The following is a 15,702-nucleotide window of genomic DNA, read 5'->3' as shown; positions in this document are numbered from 1 at the left end:
AAGCACAAATATTATAAATTAGGAGTACATGCTCATAACAAAGCATGAGCACAGATTTGCAGAATGGACAATTATCATTTGTGCAACTTCACCAGCTACATCATTAACTTAACTGACATCTATAGAACAGTCCACACATTAAAAGCAAAATACACAATTTTTAAGTGGATAAGGATTATTTACTAATATACATCAACTGTTGGGAAATAAAACAAGTCTCAGTAACTGTAGATCATACAATATTACAATCATATGGAGCCTGATCTCTGACCAAAACAGAATTAAACTACTAATCAAGAACAAAAAACTAAAATCCTCAAGTGCTTGAAAATTAGCACAATTTTACACCTCTCATAAATCAAATCAAATAAACAAACAAAAAATATTTTGACATAACTGATAACAAAAACAAAACATTAAAATTTCTAGAATCCACTTTACATAGTAGAAGATAAATATTTGAACAGATACTTCATAAAAGAAGATGTATAATGGTCAATAAACACACAGAAATGGCAGCACCATTAATCATTAGGAAAATACAAATTAAAACTATAATGAAATGCCATTTCACACCTACCAGAATGTCTAAAATTGAAAAGGCTGACAATATCAATTGTTGGCAGGGGTATGGAGAAACAGGAACTTCACACACTGCCACTGAGTATATAAAATGGTACAGTTACTTTGAAAATGTTTGACAGTTTTATATCAAGTTAAGCACACACATACCATATGACCCAGGAATTCCACTTCTGTGTATGCACCCAAAAGAAGTGAAAACATATGTCTACACAAAGACTTATATATAAATTTTCATAGCAGCTTTTTCATAATGGCCTCAAACTGGAAGTAATGCAAATATCTGGTAACTGATGACTGCGTAAACAAACTGTGGTATGTCTATACAGAGAAATAGCAATGTAAGAACTCTACAACTTGCCATGACATCGGTGACTCTCAGAACACTTTGCTGTATGAAATAAGCCAAATAAATAAGCTTATCTGTTAAAATGGTTTACTGGTCTGATGGTCTAGAACAGAAAAAACAGTCCACAGTGAATATATTTTTAAAAACTAAAAGAACAGTGACTGCCTTGCAAAGAGCGGGTGAGAACTGATGGAGAAAATGGAATGGGGAACATTCTGTGTGTTAGAAATTGCTGAGATCCTTTTAAAAAGAAACTGTTGAGCTGTAAAATTTAAGCTCTGCTCATTTCACTGTGTATAAATTATATTTCAATAACAACAAATGAAAATAGCCGAGATGAATGTGTCAGGTTACTATCACTTTATTTTGCTAGGTAAATTTTTAGAGGTTAAAAAATAGCAACAACAAAAACTCCTATCATTATCACTTCATGAAAATAAATATTTTAAGATTGTCTAAAAGGAAACATGACAATGTTTTAGAATCTATTAAATTGAACAAATCTAGCAGTGTGACTGAATTCAACTCTTTTGTCCATTTTACCATTGACTTAAAAGTTTCTTCATCAATTGTCATACTTTTCTGGACCAGTCCTGAAAAATTTGATCTTGTTTAACCAGATTTGTCAGACTTAGCACATAGAAGTACAAAGCACCATATTTGCATAGGGTAGATACTGCCAGATGTTGCACAGGACATACTGTACTAAAATGGCTTATTTGTCTAAAATTTACACTTAACCATTTATTTTATTGGAAAAATGTAAGTCAAAGTCCTCTTTGGATAGATTGATAAAATAGAAAGTCAGAAGTATGGAGCGAAATGAAGAGATTTTTCCCTAAGAGCTAATTAGTAATGAAGCTGTAATTAGTGCCCTGGATCCTCATCTACGGTTTATTATTTGGGGCAAGTAAAATGAATGGTCAATTTGTTTTCAAGCAGAGATGGGAAAGAGTAGCTCTTCCCTTCCAAAATGGTGCTAGAATATGCTTTCCAATTAGAGAATAATGCAATTAGTCAAAAGGGTCAATCCAATGAGCTAACACACACCAGCCTGCAAGTGCCCAGTGAATGATCGTGTTGCCAAGGCTGCTTCTTCAATCTCACTCTTCAAGGCTAATATTATTCCCTATTTCAAAATGTATATGCCTTTCAAAAAATTTATCCCACTCCAAAACCTGTGTGAATTATATGACTACATGGAAGCTATGTCTGTATTTTCAAGGGGAGAAAGGGAATTAATTATTTGGAGAATATATGGAAACCTACAAGATCAAGAAAACAGTCACTATAGGTAAGACTTCTTGAGTTTCTTTTATACTTTTAATAAAAAGCTACTCCCTGCCATGCATAGAAGCCTCAAGCGCTCTGCCTAACTCCAGCCTCATCACCAGCCTCTGTCCTCTACCCTCTTTCCTCCTCATTCACTTTTCCAAGACATGGAGCATTTCCATATGAATGATCTTAGCTCATTCTGTACCCTTGGCAGTCTTTGTGAATAAGGCCTTTTCCCATCCACTATTCTTCAGCATCAATGTCACCTCTCTGGAGGGGCCTGTCTGGCTCCTCTGATGATCACCCCTTGTTATTCTCCCTTTCGGCTCCTTGTTGATGTCATTCAGAGCACTTACTTGAAATTATTCTGTTAATATCTGTTTGCCTGTTTATTACCATCTCATCTGGAAGAAGCTGGGCTTCAGGAAGGATGGCATGGTGTGCACTACTCCTTTGGTTCAGACCCTTGGAGCACAGCTTCATACTGTCTGAAGAGTAATACACTGCTTCCTACTTTGTCATCTAACTACTTCTAACTAACCATCTGCCCTGTCATTTCTGAAACTTTTCAGTGAAGATTTTACTGTGGTTAAATGAGGGATTGTGATCCCCTTAGCTCCACCTCAGGCTCAAATCTTCTGTTGTAGACCTTCACAATAAGTTGTTAGCAATTTTCATGTTGGTAATCAATTGTAAAAGTCATTTTTTCTGATTAGCTGAGTGATATCTATCTCTTCCACTAGGCAGTACGCTCAATGGCTTTACTCAGGATCTATTTGTTCATTCACCCCTACATCCCTGGTGTCTTCCTCAATTAGATCAACAGTACCATCTTCAACCTGTTAAAATAGGGCTGGGGATTTGCCTCAGTGGTTCTGCCGCCTGCCTCCCAAGGACCCAAGTTCAATCCCCAGTACCAAAAATAATAACAATAATAATAACCTGCTAAAATAGCAAATTTCTTATGACTCGATCTAAGTCCTTAATACTTGACTTTTCCATGGAAATTTCTGCTGTTTTCCACTTGCAGTTATTCTCATAAAACCCATTTCTCAGTGGGCATGGATCATGTTGTGCTATGAAGAACTGCCAAGCAACAACCAAAGACTTTATATTTAACTAAGTTAGAAACAAACCAAAGAAATGTCATAAGCACCAAAGAGGAACTCTTCTCTTGCAATCCCTTCCATCTCTGCACCCACAACTTTCTACCTAGCAGCAGGAAAATAAAAAGAAAACTATGTCTGTAGAATGTTATAGAGTAGGGACCTCTTGCTGTAGCTGACTATGAAGGGTCAGTACTGGGTCAAGCTGTGCTTTTCTGTGAGCTTTGTTATTTGGCCACATCCCTCTGTTACTAGTATAGGGGTCAGCTGTGTCAGAAAGCAAGGGAGCCTGGAGATCATTAAACACAAAATTTTGCTTAATCTAGATTTCATATGGGCATATGTCTTGCATCTAAAAAAATTAAATGCTACAACAATCATTTTAATATCTTACATTTCCTTTTGTAGACGGTTCTGTTACAGCCTTCAAATCTACTTCAGAACTCCACATATCATTTCCCAGTGTCCTCTGCTCTTTTCCCTTTCTTTCCTTCTTTTCCCTTTCATTTTCTCCTACCTCTGCTCAAAGACAGGGTCCTAAGTCCCTAGGTCATAGAAAGTGCCCTAAACCTTAATCTACAACACTGCTCACATCAAGAGGCGCCTTTTCTAACTACCCTTCTGCTACAACAGAGGATCAACACCCTCGCCCTCTCACGTCTTCTGGGAGTAGAATTAATAGGACACAAACCTTCCCTGATAATGTTCTATCACAGAACTTGGATAGGGGAGCATTTCCCTTGGGTATATTTTCATTCTCCTCTGTGGTGTCTGATTCAATAGCAGTGGCATTTGAATCACGGGATATATCTCCGCCTTTCACCATTTGTCAGGATCTGCTTGGAATGAAGAGGCCAGGGAGGGAGACTTTAAATGAGCAAAACGAATGAAGAGGAAAGAAGTCAGTACATAAACAACAGAAATTTTACTGTGGTTAAATGAGGGATTGTGATCAGATGGAAGCTGATTAATATTTTCAATGTTTATCAACGATGATTAGTGATGGGATAATAGTCAGGGACAAGTATCTTCAGCCTAGAATCCTGGCAGCCCTGCTCCAGACAACAAATACTCAATATCATTACCACATTAATACAACACACTCCATGAAAACCACTAAGCGCCTTATGCAGTAATTTCACTCTTTTAGAAACCAAACAAGATAATAGTTTGACTGAGATCTATATTTGCCTGTCCTGAGTTATAACAGCTTTATTCAATGGAATATTCTCAGCCTTCTGCATTTTGAGGATGAAGCTTGGAGTGGACTATTTTTGAAAGCTAATCTGTAAAATTACACAAACTGAACTTGAGTCTCCCATTATTAGAAAATGATACAAGGACTTCTGGAGACAGAGAAGAAAGGGTAGTAACTTACTTGGTGAACATTTCCTTCTTTTTGTCATCCTAGTATCTGAAACTTGCCCTTGTTTGAGGGGCTACTCACCTTGCTAAGCAGAGATGTCTCCTCATATGCAGAGTTGAAATCCTAGCTACACACTTCCTAAGTGTTCTGGCAGCTAAGTAGAGGGCCTCTACGTTGAGTACATGAACTAGAAACTGCAGCTCATAGATCCAATTCTTCATGGATTACACAACTAGTAATATATTCATGGGAAAACAGGAATCTGGAAGATGCCCTTCTTCTAGTGCTGGGAAGAGTCAATGGCTACATGTGCTTTTCAGGAGCAGTAGTGGTATTTAGAGGGGACTCTGTCCAGCATGGGTGATGTTGATGGTGTGATTTGGGGCAACTATGTGATTTGGAGAATTGTTCTTCCTACATGGATTCTAAATCTGATTTCTCTAGGCCTCTGAGAGACTCTGTGAACTGTGTGACATGACATTTACTTAACCTATATTGACTTCTGTTGCTTTTAATGAAGACTTTGGCTGATAAGAGCTAAAGTTAGGCCCAGAAATGCTTTGGCTATTTTATTCATTTTCTATCGCTCTTTTTTTAAAATTGAGTTTATTGGTACATCTTAGGTATACAGTACAGTTACATTCATTATTGGGATCTTGTACCTTTATATGACGGGTCTTGGTTCTCATTTTTTCCCCTTGTCCCTGCCCTCCCTGTTTACAAACACTTTATTTCCATTTTTTTATTTTCTCATAATTTTTTCTTTTCCCTTATTCCCTTTCCCCTACCCTTCTCACTCTCCCTACACCTTTCTCTTTTCTTCTACTGCTCTTTAACAAGTCACCACAAATGCCTTGAAACAACAAACAGTTATCATCATACATTTACTATGGATCAGGATTCAGGGTAAAGTGTAGCTAGATGCTCTGTTCAGGGTTTCAAAAAGCTGTAGTCCAGAGGTTGGTGGAGTTACAGTCTTCTCAGAGGCTCCATAGAGAGATGCTCCCCAGATCACATAGGCTCTTGGCAGTTAATTTCCTTGCAGCTCTAAAATTCATGATGACTTGTTGTACCCAAATTATCAGGAAAGAGGGTCTTTAACTTTTAGAACTTCTTAAAATAACTCACCTGACTTGGCCAGGCCCACTCAGGATCATCTGGGTTTTGATTCTTCATGTCAATGTATTAAAGACTCTAATTATATCAATAGACTCCTTCCTTCTTTGCCATGTAAGATAAACTGATCATAAGAGTGATGTTCCACCACCTTCGGTTAGAAGCAAGTTATAGTTCCTGCCCACTCTCAAGAGGAAGCATTTGTATAAGGATGTAGGTCATGTGAGACCATATTAGGATTCTGACTTCTATAATTGTGTTCATACATATGCATTTTGGGGCAGCTGGACTAAGTTCAAAATAGGGCTTTATTGATGGTTCCTAATAAAATCTTCCTTGTGAGGTGAGAACCCTCCATAATATCCTACCATAAAGCAGGGAGTTCTCTCTTGAGTCAATAGACTGGCTGCAGACTGACAAGGCTTTTTATATCTTTGAATTTTCTGAAAGTGGTTCACTTTTTGGTTTATAATTTCATAGAATCTGTGAATTATTTGTACATGGGAGCTTAACCAGTGACTGCCTGGCTGTTTCCAATAAAAGATCCTAGTTTTGTTCCACATAGTTACAGTTTCCTTTGTTGTTCCCTAAACTGGGACTTGTTCATAGCATTGGCAAGTTCCTTACCTGCTCTAGTGAGGCTGAGGCAGTAGTGCTCAAAGAAAGACCCCACATCCTGTTGGGATAGATATTGACCCTCCTTCCTCTCCTCACCTACATCATATTGTACATTAAATTTGAAATTTTGTGTAAGATATGTAGCAGTGCTGCCTTTAGCTCTTGCTCACTCCTGTGTGGAGGGAGATCTTCAACTCTCTCCACCAGCTGTAGAAGTGGTGGGCTTTGGCTATAAGCTTGTTGCTTTTAGTTCCTCATGTTGAATGCATGTTCCCTAAGTAACAGGACACACACAGTTACAACTAAGTCATTTGCTCTGAGTTTCTCCCTCAGAAGTACAAAAAAATTTTTTTTTAACTAAAAAGGGTGAGAGATGGGAGTCAAAGTTGTTTTTGCACGTTATCAAGCACAAAATACTAACTTAGACTGTCACAACCTTCTGGACTTCTAGGACTGTTATTCATTGGTTGTGTAATGTCTAGCATTCATTTGAAAGGCAAATGTGTTTCATTCTAATTTCTGTGAGAATTAGTTCATTAAAATTTTAACTATGTTCAGCCTGGGAGGGAATTAATTTTTATGTTCTAATGAGGCTTTCTTGCTCCCATATTTTTGTCTCTTTTCTCCACTTATTTTTCCTGTTATATACAAGTTCAAGCTTCTTAATTTTAAAACAGATAAGCAAATGAACACAATCTACACACATATGGTCCTAAGTTCTCCACTGGTTACCACCCTCTGCTACATGTTATCTTCATGGTCAAATTCTCCAACGTATCTACAACACTTTGACTCTTCTTTCTTGCTGCTCATTTCCATTGCAACCTGCACAGATTAGACTCTGCCCCTACTAATTAACTAGGGTTATTTCAAAATTTTCTCCCATGACATCTGATTCAGGTGTCCTGACTTTATCTTGCCTCTTGGTTGTTAAAGACAGTGCACATTCTTGACTTTCTTTTTATGTCTCTTCCTCAATGCCTTTTCACATATCTCTTCTTATGTTAACACCCTGAAACCTCAGTTGTTACTCCCTGGAATCATGACTTTATCCCATTCTTCTAAGGCTGCTTGGTCTTCTTAGGGTTTATCATATACTCCATTTTAAATCAATCACTTTCATACTAATAACTCCTATCCACACCAGAAGATAACTACTACTTAAAGTTCATGTAATTATTTTCTCACGTATCTCTAAAGTTTGACCACCTTGGTTTATATCTCTAAATAATGTTATTTTTGCTTATTTTGGAATTTATGAAAATGGACTCATGGTGTATGAATATATTCTTTAGCAACTTTTTTTTAAGGTAACATTAATTTTAAGGATCTGTACATCCTGATGCTTGTTTTACTTCATTCATTTCATTGAGTTTTGACAATTCCTTTATGTACTTTCTTTTTCCTAGAGTTTTTGGCTACTATAAACAATATTTTTTATAACCATCCTGACTTAAATTTCCTAGTGCACAAGATTTTCTCTACTTAAGATGAAACGTTAAGGATTGGAGAACATATGCATAATCAATTTTACCATATAACATCAAACTTTCCCAAATATATTGTGTCAATTCAGTCTCTTAAAATTAGTGTATAATATCATATATCTTCATCCACTGTCAAAGTCCAGTGTTACAACTTTGCCCATTTATAGTTTAATATATTTTGAATCAAGTCATAAACTTGTGTAGGAATAGAATGGTCCCTATAGACACTGAGCTTGCCACTGAAACTAGTAGACATAATATCCTGAAAATCTCAATTCCAGCTCTGATAATTTCTGAAATGGTTATTACCTGGGTAATTTAATTCAATTTAATATTTTTCTGAAATGTCCATATTAATAGGATTAGAATATAGTTTAATCTCTATTGAAATATGTAGCTAATTGCATAAACTCTTCAGTGTTGATTTTTATAATTCAATGAAAAATTTTAGTTATATTTTAAAACTCATGTATGCTAAGAAAATTATATGGATAACTAACATTTGTGATTTTTTTCTCCTATTCTTTTTCTTTAGAGGGCTTTCAAAACAGCTTAATAATACAAAGCCAAACAACATTATTTTTGGGAAAGGTGGGCATAGTGGCACATGCCTAAAATACCAGCACTTAAGAGGCTGAGGCAAGAATATTGTATAAGTTTGAGGCCAACCTGGGCCGCCTAGTAAGCTCAAGGCCAGCCTGAACTAGACAGTGAGATTCTGTCTCAAAAAAAAAAATTACTGTGGAAGATATTATCAGAAAAATGCTTTTCAATTGGATAACTAGACAGTTTTATAACAAAACTTTTTTCCCCACTGTCTATTTCTGATAGGGTAATATTCAAATAATTTAAAATTTCTAATGGTATAAAATGATTCAACAGAATATACTGCCAGTGACCTTATTTTTATTTAGAAGACTTATAAAAATGAACTGTTACTATTTTCTAAAAATTGTATAAAAAATTAAGTTGAATTTAATGGTTTCCTTCCTCAATCTTGAAAAAATATCCTACAAATAATAAATAAAAGCCAACAAGAAAAGAAAACATGATTAATTTACTCTGAGTTTTAATTTTATATATTTTTATTCTTACATATTTTTTCCTTGGGATAATTTATTTATCTATTTTCCAGACAATTAACAGTAATGTATCTTTATTTAAATGTTATGACTAAAGTCATAAAATCAATCACATTTTTCTTTGTATTCATTTGTATTTTGAAGCCATGGAAATGTCAAACTTATACTTGAGTGGCCCAAAGGGTGGTATGATGATTAACTGTTCTGATGATAATACGACCATGCATTTAATATGGTGGTTCACCATTTTCAAAGTGCTTTCATATACACACAAGGAAACTGAGGTCAAGAGAGTGCAAGTAACTTGCTTAGTGCCACGCTGCTGTTTCTATTTGATAACAAGTTACAGATCAGAGTGATATTAGCAAGCACCAAGGTAGAACATTCCTGTTCTTCTGAGTCCTTCCCTGGTACATTTTTTTTCCAGGCTGCTCTTAGTAAAGCTGATGAACCTCGTATTGGCTGGTTCTATTTGATAAGTTGCTGCCTGCTGATTAATGATTTCATTGCAAACAAGACCTTGAAAAAAAAATAGAAAGATAACTGATACCATATACTACCATAAACTTTTAGGTGAATGTGTATGTTTGTCTTAACAAATTCTGTTCTGTTTCAATGAGCATGCATAGAAAAAATCTGTATCTACTTATAGTACAGTGATGGATTTAGTCAACCAATGATAAATACATACTAACAAGCCTGATTTAGGAAAGATGACAATGTCCAGGCTTTGTGAGGTGCCAGACAGTTTGGGGCACTGGCTAAGAAAAGTTATGGGAATAAAAACCTCGAGTGTAATACAGTGGGATATAGGTTAAGTGAAAGGGACAATACAGAAAAAAAAAAAGATAATTGCCTGGAGAAGGAGCCCTGTATTCAAATATATTTCTGTGATATTTCGTAGTGACAGATTTACCCTGCACCTGCCACAGAAATCAGTGCGTCTTTCTCAAGCTCTCCATTTGAACAGTGCGTTCTGTGTGTTAGCACGTAATAGTACAGGGTCTGGATAGCAAGGGTGGGGCAGTAAAGCTAGAGAAGAGAGGGCAGAAAGGAGTTGAGAGGAAGTAAAAGGTGGCGTTACTTCCTCTGCCACTACTGACTTCTCCTGCTTCCCTTTTGATTTCCTCTTTCTCTTTCCCCCACTCTTCCTGTGTAAGCCAAGGGGTCTGCAATTTGATTTGCACACTCCGTGCCATGTCCACTTTGCCAGTCTCACTGGCCATGCTCCATTCATCGCCATTCCGATTTGCCTCAGAAGGCAAGCTCCAAAGCTCTGCTCTGTGTATTGTCAAGTATGAAGGGCCTGGAGAAAGAATGTTTCCCAGTCAGGAAGTGACCTGGTCAGTCGGGACCTCTGCACATTCGCAGGGCTTCACTTGCTCAGCAGGTCCTGTGAAAGGGAGGGTGACTCGAGGTGCTTTTGACAGCAGATTGTATGTATGCTGCAAAGTACGAGTCAGATCATGAGACTGCCTGTCAGGTCATCTCCTGTGAAATCCATTATGAAAAACACCCAGAAACTGATGCCTTACTTGAAATCCTTAGTTTACTAAATTGCAGAAATTATCTTTGGAAGGTTGTGTCACTTTTATACTTTTTTATAAAAAAAATAATGTTTGCAGTAATGCCTCATGCAAAGTGCTAGTTGAATGAATCTGTCACTGAAACTTCAATTCCAGATTACCACACTGCAAGATCTGCTATTATAAATGAAAACACATCTTTAGAAAGTTCACAACAGTTTGAAGTAGATGAGCTATTGAAATGCAATAGAAAAATCTACCCTTTGCAGATTAGTCAAACAGTGATTGTAGTCCAATATGTAAACACAGTTTCACTTTATTGTCAGGGTAAAATTGTCCTTAATGGGCTACTCCAAGAACAGGTTAGCATTACCTTAGCTTATGAATAATGATATAAATTATCTTTAAGAATTCTTTGCTTGTGATATGGACACAGAATTCAAAAGCAAATAGAAAATCACCGCTTTATCAGACTATCAGACTTTCTGATAAGTTTTTCTTTTAAAAAAAATCCCTGTAAGTATCACAATCCAGCAGAAGAATAGTACTGAGAAGCTCTTAGGAGGACTTTAAAAACAGCTTTTATTAAAAGAGAACTAAAAATATCACAAAATCAAATGTAAATAAGTTGGTTTTACTTCCACTGCACTGTGCTGTTTACAGGACAGGGGCATTGGTCGTCTTCTTGTTTATTTATTGTTCTTTGGGGAAATTATTGCTGTGTAGTATTTTGCCATTTTGGACTTATGTTTTATATAATAAAATGTGTTACTTAGTTTTTCCAATTATAAGAAATTATGTGGAAATATAAATGGGACTTGCAATGTGAGAAGACTGAGGGAAAGAACGTGAGAATGTTGGATAAATAAAACAGAATTTCATTGTACTCAAAATTGTTTGCTTCAAGAATTTATGCCACAAAATTTTAAATCCATCTTACTTATGATTGTTCTTACAATCAAAACTTTGAAGTGATCATGTAGTTCCTGAAATTAGTAGAGGGTGGCAAGGAAGGAGATAAAGAAGAAAACCCAAAGTTCTTTTATACTTTACCTGCCTGGAAACCAATGTCCTCCTAGGATACATGGTCATGGCTATTCATTCAGATTTCAAGGGTAATCATGGGACGTATCACCAGTATTCCTTTTATATTTGAATAAAGCAATTACCCCCATGGTCAGTGGCCTCACAGTTGTCTAGACAACATGCTTCAGATGGTATTGATGACCTCAGACACACGAGGCTAGCTCTAAATTAGCAATGAACAGAGCTGGAGGGATGCATTATAGTAGTTATAAACCATAAGAAGGTATTTAAATAGATAGATAGATAAGACACATGCAAATCTTTTCATTGCCATGACAACCATCTTGATATAGGTTTTCCATATGTAGCAAGGACAGAGCAAAAGGCACTGGAAAAATAGCAGGAGTCTGTAATGGAAATGAACCCTGGCAGGGGATTAGCCCAGATCTTGGTCATTTATTAACTCTCAACAGAATACAAAACTTCTATCATAATTAATACACGTACCACCCAGAGCAATGCTATTTCCAAATATTAGTTGTGAGCTCTTAGCTATCTGATTATATTGCAGGTCTCAAGTTTTCACAAATGGCTCTGATGATAAAAGAAAAGAAGGAAAAAGGGAAATACCTGTGTGCTAATAAATGTAAATTCTTTGGTGCCCCAGAAGAGCCTCAGAAAGAGAGAATCAGGTTGCACTCAAATGTATAACTTATAGACAGGTCTTTAATTGTACTTTTTTGCTGATCAGAGAAACAAATGAATTCCCAAATGATCTCATACTGAAGCAGCAGGCTCCATTTCAAAACAAGATGGCATTTGTTCCTGTGCAGCTGCCTGGAGGGAGAAGAAAAGAAGTTCTGCTTGCCCTCTGCAGTTCTCCCTCCATCTCTCCCATGTTTCTTTCTTCCCTCTTTTCTTGTCCCCCTTGCTCTCTGTTTTCCCTTTTGCTCCTGGAGTTCTTTATTTCTTCTAAGAGCCAGCATAGTTTCAGGGCCAGCTTTAGGCACTGGTGCTGCACAGGTGGCCTGGGAAGCCCCCTCCAGCAATACTCTCTTCCGTCTCAAGTCAGGAAGCGAAGCGACTCCTGCCAGGCAATTCCTGCCAGCCCGATTCTCCTGAGCGCCTGCTCAGAGGCACGGGGCGAAGATGGAAGAACACACAGGTACCTCCAGCTCCATGTAACAGTTTCCACTGCAGATCACAGACCTCCACAGCCCTTCAAATCTTTTGAAATATAAATGGCAATTCTATTTGCTACTTGTAAGGCCATGCCTGGTACCTTCGGCGGCACTGCAGAATCATTAAAATTCTTCAGTCAGGTCTTTGTAGGTACAATCAATGTATGGATTCCTTTTGACACAAACTGGCATTTCAGCACGCGAGGGAACATTGGTGAAAACAAGCTGATTTATTAATTAAAGTGATAATAAATAATTCCCCTAATCTTCATTATGTTTAGTACAAGTCTTGGCTCAGTCAGCCTTCTTCTGAGGTTATTTTAAAGCATGGACTTCCTTTGTGCTTAAAAAATTTTTTCTTTATCACAAAACCAAATCAAATCCACAAAGACCCATTCTGATCACATCACTTTAATGCTAATTTGCTAATAGCCCTTCTAAAATAAACTCTATAGGGTATTACTTAAATATGCTTTTAAAATATCTATGTAAATGGTAACTTAGAGCAAGAGGGTGAGACAAGAAATGGTTACAGGACAAATGCCCTTCAGCAGAATATAATTTAAAAATCTCATTCATTGGATTCCACCTGTCCTTTGAAAAACATTCTAACTTTATAGAAATTGAAGACAAACCATAGCTATACACACTGTTGGTATTAACACCACAGGGCATCCTGTGTACTGACGTCTCGGTTCCTTATCCAGAATACGTGTTCTGTCTGACAAATTTTGGGGTGCTGCTGTGACTTCAAGATACTCAGATGTTCCTTTTTTGACCTTTGGGGCTTTAATTAACAACTTTCTGTGTATTTAAAGCAAAATGAGCTTAGTCTAGGCTGGACAATGCTGTAACACATTTTTCTTTATGAACGCCATCCCTGCCATGTTAATTTCTACCACGTTTCTGATTTATCCTAAAAGAACACATTACACAGTGGATTTGGAGGAGTTAAAGGGAATCTACAGGGTGACTTTAATCTTTATGTCTTTATATACTGGAGGGCATTTTACTGCACCTCTGCACTACTCTCACTACACAATCATTTTCTGCTTTAGAAATGTAGCCATTTGGATCAATAGTTACAGGACAATATATTGTACTTCTGATGGGGCCCTCCTAGGACAGTTAAGAAGCATTGTGGTGATTTCACCAAATGCTTGTCTATACTTGGAAATCTATTTTTAAAAAGAAAGTTAGCACAACATACACAGAGCCAAATTTATGGGTCTTCTAATGAAATGTTACTTACTCTAGTTACAGATATTAAAATAAAATTAGGAAAAATGGAGTGCAAAAGAACATTTTGCAGCTTGAAAAATACACATTTTTAATGGGCTCTCGAGCAGCACAGCTAGAAGTTGTTGTGTTTGGAATTTGTTGCTGCTGCGATATTTAAACTGCTACCAAACACTGAGATTTTGGGTTTGATGTCTGTCTCTAACTGTTGTGATGACTATACACTTTTCATATTGGAACAAAAAGGGGGAAGCATCCCCAGGATGGCCACAGCTGTTTGTAGTGCACACAGCGATGAAGTATGAAAAGATGCAACAGAATGATATGTCTCTTAAAGTGTTAACAAATGTAGGCTTAAGTTAGGCTTTTTCTGTAAATTTTTTATCTATAAACACACTGGGTTATCACAGCTGTTTATTGTACTGCTAGTCCCGATCCTAACCCTTATGTCTTTATTGCTTACATACCATTCCCTTGTTTATGTGTCTGTACCATTCAGTGCCCTTGAACTTGGTCCCTCTGAGCCCTGACCTCTGTGCGCTTGCTCACTCACTCTGCTCACGTCTGCAATCAGTAAATCTGAGACAGGACCTGGCTGATAGCCGAGCAGCAATAGGGCAATTAACACAGAACTAAAGTGTCATTCATGGTAGGGTGGGGAGAGCGGCAGACTGCAGATGACAGTTCTCAGTTCTGAAGCTGTGACATTCAGGCCAGAGCCAGGATTACAAGGAACAAGGAGGGAAAAGGAAAGGGGGAGTGGAGGAGGGGAGTGGTATTTGAGGGGAGAGAGTTCTCTAAAGAAAAGCACTGAGTGGTTTCTCTTTGAAGAATTGTTTATTCCCGTATCAGATTCCAGCTGTCTGACCAGTTAATTGGATGAATACCTAGAAGAAAACATTCTGTGCACTAAGCGAATTGGGGAAAATGGGTATCTTTGTTTCTCTTTAGACAGAGAAAGTGCTTTTTCTTAAAAAAAAGAAATCACCAACTCTCAATCACCTTTTAACGGTGTTCCAGGCAGACTTAGATTAAAAAAAAAAAAAAGCCAAAGAAATATCTTTTATTAAGTGCTCCCCCCCCCTTTTGCCTGTTCACAATTTCCCCTGCAGCCACCTACCTTCGTCCGCTTTGATATCTTAATAAAGTGAGCGCTGAATAGAAACGGGCACCCGGGGGCTGTTCCTGAGAAGCAGCTTTCCTCCCAAGCCCTTTGCTCTAGTAGACTCACCTCAGCAGTAAGAGAAAGCTGCTGTCCAGAACCCCAGCTGGGAGGGCGAGGGAGCCCCCAGGCCACCAGAGGGCATCCTGGAACCTGAGGCTGCAACGAGATGTCCGCTTCCTTGGGAGGTGCACAGAACAAATTTTGAGAGTAAGGCTCTCCCTTGCCTCCTTCTTGCACTTCTCCCCTAACCCTGTTAGGCTTTTGTTTACTGTCCCCTCTGAACATTTTAACTTTTTACAGGATTGCTTCCAATCATTAGGAAATCATATTTACTAACCCCACGTACCATTTATTATTTAATGAATGTCAGGTGTTCTGTCTACTGTATCTTATGTATTCCTATCACAAACAAACAAAAACCGAGATTCAGAAAAAGTACCTTACCTAAAATCAAATAGTTAGAAAAGACAGCACCAACTTCATCCTATTCTTGAGCTAGGAAATGTCTGGGCCCTTAGCTCAGTTCTCCTTAGTGGTTATGAAATCCAGCCTTTGTTGCAACATCACCCGATATTTCAGATGTC

This window comes from Fukomys damarensis, unplaced genomic scaffold, assembly GCF_012274545.1.
Source record: "Fukomys damarensis isolate Sample0158 unplaced genomic scaffold, DMR_v1.0_HiC HiC_scaffold_2, whole genome shotgun sequence".
Taxonomy (NCBI): domain Eukaryota; kingdom Metazoa; phylum Chordata; class Mammalia; order Rodentia; family Bathyergidae; genus Fukomys; species Fukomys damarensis.
This window is presented reverse-complemented; position numbering follows the sequence as displayed.